A 6,790-nucleotide genomic window follows, 5' to 3' on the forward strand; every position below is an offset into this window, starting at 1 on the left:
CTCTCCCATCTCTCTCTCTCTCTCTCTTCTCTCTCTCTCTCTCTCTCTCTCTCTCTTCTCTCTCTCTCTCTCTCTCTGTCTTCCCTCTGTCATGTGTCTCTCTCTTGCCCGCCACCCCTCTCTCTTGTTGTCCCCCCCTCCCAACCCCTACCCCCCCCTTTTCTCTCTCTCTCTCTCTCTCATCTCTCTCTCTCTCTCTCTCTCCCCCACCCCCCTCTTCCCCTCTCTCTCTCTCCCCTCTCTCCCCCCCCCCTCTTCCCCTCTCTCCCTCTCTCCCCTTTGACTTTCCTCCCTTCGTGGAGTGAGCTCCACCCCTCTCTCCCCCATGTCTCTCTCTCTCTCTCTCTCTCTCTCTCTCTCTCTCTCTCTCTCTCTCCTCTCCTCTCTCTCTCTCTTTCTCTCTCTCTCCAACCCACCTCTTTCCTCTCTCTGGCCCCCACCTCTTGCTCTACATCCGCCCTCTTCCCTAGCTCCGTTCCTTCCCCCCCCCCTTCTCTCTCTCTCTCTCTCTCTCTCTCTCTCTCCTCTCTCTCTCTCTCTCTCTCTCTACTCCCCACCACACCCCCCCCCCCCCCCCCTTGAGTCCCTCCAACCCTGGAGAGAAATGAAACGAAATGGAATGAAATGTTGTATTAAGGATTTTCATAAGGTAAAAATGACATATGAGACCAAACTGATATAGTCTTGGTGGATATAATACAATGCATGAGTACAAAGGAAAATGAGAGAGAAAGAGGGGAGGGGAGAGAGAGAGAGAGAGAGAGAGAGGGAGGGGGGGGGGGGGGGGGGGGGGGGGGGGGGGGGGGGGGGGTGGGGGGGAGAGAGAGGGGCCAACGTGGGAAGGAGGAGGTAGATAGATAGATTTTTTTATCGTATGACATATGGGACCAAGTTACATGGGACATATGGGACCAAAGTTACATGTGATGTAGTATTTGTGTCGTTGATGAGTGATTCTTGATGGTCCAAAATTTTGGTGATGAGAGTCGCAATGGAGAGCCCACACTATGGCTGGGCTCCATTCCGCATAACTTGAAAATTCTGCTCTCAGGTGGGATTCCTCTAAATCTACCAAATTCAATTTCCAGTTGGTGTGAGGATGTACGAATATGACCAATAGCACATCTCAAACCATGAGACAGGTGGGTATCCATGTAGCTCGGGCGAATCACAAATCCATCTTCAGATAGCTGTAGGAAGTTTTCTTTGTAGTCGGCCATCTTCATGCCCAATTCTTGTGTAGGGTCTACCCATGTCCTCTTAGTATCCAGCTATATAAGATCCTGACGGATGATTTTATTAATCTCCGTTCGTGTAATTGCCAGTGATGGAGCCACAAGAGAGTATTGGAAGAGAGAGAGAGTGAGAGAGAGAGAGAGAATGGGGGAGAGGGGTCCCCAAGGGAAGGGAAGGTTTGGGCACACGGGGGGGGGGGGATTGTGAGGGGAGGGGGGAGATTGTGAGAGGGGGAGTGTGTGTAGTTCTTTTATATATATATAACCTCGCTATTGCTTTGCATGGTTTTTTTTTTTTTTGGGGGGGCCTAAGCAATCCTCTCTCTCCCTTTCTTTCCCTTTAAAAAAAAAAGAACTACACTCCACTCTCCCCTCTCACAATCCCCCCCCCCCCCACCCCCCCCCCCCCCCCCCCCCCCCCCCCGTGTGCCCAAACCTTCCCTTCCCTTGGGGACCCCTCTCCCCCCTTCTCTCTCTCTCTCTTCCAATACTCTCTTGTGGCTCCATCACTGGCAATTACACGAACGGAGATTAATAAAATCATCCGTCAGGATCTTATACAGCTGGATACTAAGAGGACATTGGTAGACCCTACACAAGAATTGGGCACGAAGATGGCCGACTACAAAGAAAACTTCCTACAGCTATCTGAAGATGGATTTGTGATTCGCCCGAGCTACATGGATACCCACTTGTCTCATGGTTTGAGATGTGCTATTGGTCAGATTCGTACATCCTCACACCAACTGGAAATTGAATTTGGCAGATTTAGGGGAATCCTGCCTGAGAGCAGAATTTGCAAGTTATGCGGAATGGAGCCGGAGACAGAATTACACTACATATGCCATTGCACCATATACTATGAGATACGTGGGCGTTTCCATTGCCTATTTAAAGAAGGCTTGGGACCTCTAGATAGAGTCATGCAATACCAAGATCAAAGATTCTTAGGCTTGTACCTACTGGAACTACATCGTCACAGGGATAATCTAATGAGAAGACAAAGAGCACTACAGCCTCAGAGGCAGATCACAGATTTCTTCGGATTGAGAGAAGCAGGAGTGGAAGGATAAGCAAGAGGCCAGCAACCAGCACAAAGGAGTACCCACATTCATACCAAAGACACCCTCATTGATAGGGCGATTGAGCTTAGGAAATCGAGACAACCACGATCAAGATGCAGAAGCACACTTCACCAGAGGAGACTACAACAAAGGATTAGAAACATTCTAGCCAGACACCCATAATGCTCCTCAGAAGTTTATTTAATACTTTGTATTTCGTTTTTCACATTTATTTTCACACTTTTGACACTTAGTACATTGGTACTAAGGTACCCAGACATTGTAACAGATTCACCACTTTTGTAATAGTTCGGTCTCATAGGTCATTCTGGCCTTTTGAAGATGTTAATATAACATTTCATTTCTCTCTCTCTCTCTCTCTCTCTCTCTCTCTCTCTCTCTCTCTCTCTCTCTCTCTCTCTCTCCCCCCCCCCCGCCCCCTCTTTCTCATTTTATTTTGTGCCCAGACATTGTATTAGATCCACCAAGAATGTATCATTTTGGTCGCATGGGTCATTTTGGCCTTTTGATGACAGTTAACATAGCATTTCATTTCATTTGTGTATGTGTGTGTGTCAGAGAGAGAGAGAGAGAGAGAGAGAGAGAGAGAGAGAGAGAGAGAGAGAGAGAGAGAGAGAGAGAGAGAGAGAGAGAGAGAGAGAGAGAGAGAGAGAGAAGAAGACATGGGGGAGAGAGGGGTGAAGCTCACTCTAGGAAGGGAGGGAAGGCAAGGGAGAGAGAGAGAGAGAGAGAGAGGGAGAGAGAGAGAGAGAGAGAGAGAGAAGAGAGAGAGAGAGAGAGAGAGAGAGAGGGGGCGGGGGGAGGGGTAGGGGGTGGGAGGGGGAGACAACGAGAGAGAGGATGGCAGGCGAGAGAGAGACACACGCACAGAGGGAAGATAGCACGAGAGAGGGGTGGAGAGAGAGAGAGAGAGACAGAGAGAGAGAGGGAGAGAGAGGGAGAGGGAGAGGGATAAGGAGAGGGGTTATAGTGCGACTAAGAAAAGAGAGAGGAAGAAGGGAGTAGGAGATAGGAGGACTTTAGGGAAGGGATGGTGGTTTCTAGAGGAGGAGCTGGAGGAAGGGAAGGTGGTTAGAGGAGTAGATGGAGAGAGGAGGTGGAGGAGAGGAAAGATTTTGGAGGAGGAGGCTATGGAGGAGGAGGAAGGGAAGAGGAGGAAGCACATGGGCAACAAGAGGAGGAAGGGGAGGTAGAGACGGTGGCACCCCAAAAAAAAAAAAGCTCGCTCCAAAGCTCGCTCCGTTGAGCTCGCTCGAAGACCTAACTCCAGTGATATATTGTGATAGTCTGCTCTTGCATTGGCAAGGAATCCCATGTTTCACTCCAAACCGAAACACATTGAAGTCAGGTATCATCGCGTGAGAGATTTCTTGGCCAGGTCAAGGTACATACTGACGACAACCCAACAGATGCTTTGAAAAAAGGCTTAGCTTTGGAGTGGTTTACACATTGCAGTGAGTTGAGGGGTATAAATTGAAGCCACTAGATTGTTCATGGTTGTACATACCAAGTCACTTGGGCTGTGTTGGCCTTCAAGTGGGAGTTTGTTCGGATTCAGGCCAATTGGTCGGGCATCCCACTTACTACTAACCCATCTACTAACTTAACCATGTATACACTTATTCTTTAATACAACAAAATAAGGAGCTGCAATAGGATAACGTTGTTGTGCGCTCCACCCAAAGCAGGTCTCTCTCTCTCTCTCTCTCTCTCTCTCTCTCTCTCTCTCTCTCTCTCTCTCTCTCTCTCTCTCTCTCTCTACTCCCACACTTGCACTCGCACACGCTTCCCGCGGCACCTTCAATAATTAATGTGAAATTGTGGATTAGGAAAATGTGATTGATGATTTGTGGCATGGAAATTTCTAATTGATCATCTGTATGCTTAATGTGCATGTTTGATGAGATTAATACTTGCATACTTCAAAATTGAGCAAAAACTACCAACTATTAGTGTGTATATGCATGAAAGTTGATCAATGTCCATGTTTGATTGGATTTGTGATTGAAAAATTGATATGTGTAATGGTTAATTGATGCAAGTTTGGGCTGAAAATAGGGATTTAAACACTCTAATTGCATCAATTTTGACAAATTTTGTCAATTTAATTGACTAGTCTTGATTTTCATTGATCACATCGAAATCGTATTTGACTGCTCCATTCATCTAAGTGTGGAATTTTTAGAGTATCTTTTGACTAATTTTTGAAAAGTTCTATAAAACGTTGATAGTGTATGATCTTGACGAGCTAATTTGAATGCGTGATTGTGGCATGATTTTGAGTGCCTTTGTGTCCACGTTGATCAAGTTATATGTACTTTTCTTTTTTCGAGGGTCGACTTGATGATTTTGTCGTAATTGACCGATGTGGTTGAATGGAATTTTTTATGATTTTGTGAGTTTTCTAGATTTTCTTGGATTCTTTTAGTATTTTTGGAATCTCTTGATGATTTTTTGAATTCTTAGGAGATTTTGGGCTATTTTTGACATCTTTAGAAGATCAATTAAAATTGAAGTTTTGGCTTAACAAGTGCACCCATAGCAACACAAACACACCTACACTCATATGTCCTTTGTCTCTTGCACACATTGCTACAATAAATGTTTTTTGGGAATTTGTGTGTACTTTTTTTGTTTTGAATTTGTGTGTACTTTAAATTGACTAAAGCTGCAAAATCCCAACAAGTTTTGAGCTTTTCTTGAAAAATACCAAGAAAGGAGAGCAAATTTCGTGTGATGCATCAATGTAAAGACATTAGGGCTTTGCATGTAATTCATTGTAGGTAGTACAAGTGACATATTATCCTTCAATTGTGGCTATTACATCCATTTAGCATCTTCAAAAGGGTAACTTTTAAATTAAATGAGATACTTATGTAGTAACTTATCATTACGTAGCACCTTGTCTTTGTGGTGGATGATATGTTTAGGTTGCAATATCTCTTCAGCCCCTTCAAATTCTAGTGGATCTTCTGCTATTGGCTCTTGTGGTGGATTGCCCTTGTAGCCCTTTAGTAGACTTACATGGAATGCATTATGGATTGTCCAATGAGAGGGGAGTTTAAATTGATAATCCATTTCATTGATTGGCCGTAGAATCTAGAATGGTCCATAATACCTGCATGCTAATTTTGCATAGTACTTAGATAACCTGTGAGTTCTCCATGATAACTTTTGCTCGTAGTGTTCCTTAAGTGAGCTTTGGGAAACTTTCTCCCAGTCGTTCTCTTTGAATTGAAGACTTCTTCTCATCACTAGCCTTGTGCTTTTGTTGTGTGATAGAGATAGCTTCTTTGATCTTAACAAAAGCATCACATAAGTCGTGACTATACTCATCAGTAGCAAAGATATTCCCATGTATTTTCAAAATGGGGGGGGGACTTTTGGCCTTCCTTTGACTACCTCAAAAGTTGTTTTACCTATAAAAGAAAGCACAATATTGTTGTATGCATATTTTATTAAAGGTAGATACTTCTCCCATTGGTTGTGTTGGTCTACTTCTGTTGCATAGGCTTTGAGTATATCAAGCACAACGGTGTTCACAATTTCACTTTGCCCATCCGTTTGAGGATGATATACTGATAAAAAATTGAGCTTTGTTCCAAGATTCTCAAAGGGTCCCTTCCAAAAATCATTGGTCATTTTAGGATCTTTATTGGAAACAATACTTGTTGGCGAACCATGATACTTAAATATTTGAGAGATGAATAATTGTGCCATATGTGGAGCCTCAATAGTCTTTTTGACAAGTAAAAATGAGTTTGCTTGCTAGACTTGTCTACAATTTTCCATGTATTTCCATGGATAGACTTTGGTAAGCCAAAGATAAAATCCATCGCAATACTCTCTCATGGAGAATCAGGAATTGGTCATACTTGATTTTTTGGCAAGTAATGGATTTAGTTACATGTTCTTGTATTTCCTTTTTCATTGCAGGACAAAAGAAATATCACTAATCTCATTGGACCTCCCCAGGCCTAGCCAATGGTAATTAAGCAGTATAAGTGATAGCCTTCTGACATGTGTCCCTCTTTCCCCTTTTGTAAGAGATTTAGGTAATTTAATAATTCAACTAAACTCTCATTGGACCCCTTTGCCTCCTGGCCAATAGGAATCAGGCAAGCCATTGGGCTGTTGAATGCTCATTGGACCCCTTGGGAGACTGTCCAATAGTCTTCTAGAGGGCTTAATTCTCATTGGTTCTTTTATTAAGTGTTTTTAAATTAATTAAACTAGATTTACTCTAGTCTAATTCTCATTGGTCCACCTCCAAGGCCATCCAATAGGAATTGGGTAAACCTTGTGGGCATCTGGGTTAGGGAGCTGACATGTGTCCCTCATTCCCTTTGTGTAAAGGGAGCTTGTGTGTGTGTGTGTGTGACTTTCTCTCTCATCCCCTACTCCCAAGGCTCGCCCCCTCCTATGTAGGGATTTGTAAAGACTTCTGGGTCACACACAAAGCATCCAATT

The sequence above is a fragment of the Adiantum capillus-veneris genome, chromosome 28, assembly GCF_014529385.1.
Source record: "Adiantum capillus-veneris isolate H3 chromosome 28, ASM1452938v2, whole genome shotgun sequence".
NCBI lineage: Eukaryota > Viridiplantae > Streptophyta > Polypodiopsida > Polypodiales > Pteridaceae > Adiantum > Adiantum capillus-veneris.